Here is a 2,148-nt window from a genome sequence, read left to right as displayed (position 1 = left end):
ACACACACACACACACACACACACACACACACACACATATATATATATATATATATATACACGATTGGGTGCTGAAAAGTTCCTGGCTTTGGGCAAAAGAAAATACAGGAGGATAAGTTAATTATGATTTTCTTCAACATATTCCCCTCTCAGATTGACGGACTTATTGCAGTGGTCCTTCACATTTTTTAGGCTCTATAAAAGAACTCAGAATGTTGGGCCTCCAACCAGGCCTTTCGCGATACTCTTAAAGCTAGGAACTTTTCAGCACCCTAAAGTGAACAAATTGATTACAGCGCAAAGTTTTATCTACTTGTGGCACAAAAAGGGATGGTGGGTAAAAACGATTCAGATCGATCTTAATTTTTCTGGATGGGAAATGATAAAACCTGGAGTGTTGCAATTTTTTTAAATTCCTTATAGTGAAGCTAAACTAGCATATTTAATAAAAGTAGATTCTTGTTTTTCAGCAAATCAGTTTTAGTGGAACCTATCCCATTTTAAGTAATCTTAGCTATGTAGATACAATATACTATAAGCTCTGTTACCAATCTTTTTCCGGTTTTTGTGTGACTAATGCTCTACATTTAACACTATATATTGTATATGTTTTTGTATGTATGTATGTATGTGTATGTTACTTGTGTGTGTGTGTGTGTGTGTGTGTGTGTGTGTGTGTGTGCGTGCGTGCGTGCGCGCGCTTCAGTACATAGTTAAGAGTTTTCTTTTAACACTATAACATTGTCAATTTCAATGTTCCATTAAGAAATTCTCATATTTTCTTATTATTTTTTGATTGAATAAGCTTCTGATGTATTCCAGCAACAACTTAATCAGAAACGCATTACTTTTACGAAAGCTCCTAAGTGGTTTTTCGACATGCTTGAAATAGCAGTAAAATTTACCTTGATAATGTTTTTGAAAATATGAACTCTTTTAGCTTAGAAACCTCTCTGGCCCCATTTTCTTCATCAAGAAAGAACAGTTGCGTAAAATCTCCATTATTGCAGATTAGTTGTATGTTTCTCATTTTTTACCAACATCTGACGACAGGTTTCTTTCAGCCATTACACCACGGCTAAATTACTTATTAAAGAAGTTATTTAGCCGCAGTATCTGATACTATTTTGCATTTTAGAATGTGCTCTATACACTATAAATCATATCCATTTGAGAGAAAGAGAGAGGGAGAGAGAGAGAGAGAGAGAGAGAGAGAGAGAGAGAGAGAGAGAGAGAGAGAGAGAGAGAGAGAGAGAGAGAGAGAGAGATTCAGTGTTGATATTAACGGCAGAATTTATAAAACCAACTCAGATACAAACTGTGAAATACGATTTTGTACGTATACCGCATGTGCCAACTGACGACGCAGTATTGTAGGAATGCATATTCTGACTTAATTAAATGAACATTTTATGTCAATCTCTGGTGGTTTATATAGAGATGATAGCTTCTTACCATTACATAACTGTAAGCCCAAACATACAGACTACCAAGAAATTCGACAAAATTACTGAAATTTCTTCAAAAATTGGGTTTTGTATATATATTTTCTCATTGAACTGCGGCCATCCAGGGACAGCATCTTGAAGTGGTTAGTAAAACAAAGCGACACAAATACTTACTTTTTTAAGCCTGACACTTATTTTTTTAAACTTCGCACTTATTATCTTTTGCCGAACCATCCAGTTATGGAAATGTAAACAAGCCAACAGCGGTTGTCAAGCGCTGGTGGGGCCAAAACAAAGATGTACACACATATGCATGTATGTATGTATGTATGTATGTATGTATGTATGTATGTATGTATGTACATATATATGTATGTATGCATGTATGTATGACGGCCTTCTTTCAGTTTGCACCTACCAAATCCACTCACAAGGCTTTGGTCGGGGCTCCAATTGAAGACACTTGTCAAAGGTGCTGCGATATTGAAACGAAGACAACACTGTTGGGAAGTAAACATCAACGGTACCTTAATTGAATCTTTTAAACATATTTTTCTGCTTCACAATTTTAAATTTTTAGCATTGATAAACAAAAATATTGTTGCAACTAGTTTAGTATGTATGTAAATAAATTCATTTAAAAACAATTACAAGTTTTTCAAGTTCAGGTGCATTTTCAACCACACAAATATATATATAT

The 2,148-nt window shown here is 34.7% G+C and overlaps 1 long non-coding RNA gene across 2 annotated transcripts in view; it reads left to right on the top strand.

Annotated features, from left to right (window-relative positions):
- LOC128250985 (uncharacterized) overlaps nt 1-2,148 on the top strand; it is a 69,384-nt gene that overhangs the window by 2,412 nt on the left and 64,824 nt on the right. The window lies entirely within an intron of this gene.

This window comes from Octopus bimaculoides, chromosome 2 (genome assembly GCF_001194135.2).
Source record: "Octopus bimaculoides isolate UCB-OBI-ISO-001 chromosome 2, ASM119413v2, whole genome shotgun sequence".
Taxonomy (NCBI): Eukaryota; Metazoa; Mollusca; class Cephalopoda; order Octopoda; family Octopodidae; genus Octopus; species Octopus bimaculoides.
The sequence above is the reverse complement of the archived record's forward strand: the minus strand, read 5'-3'. Positions and strand labels throughout refer to the sequence as shown.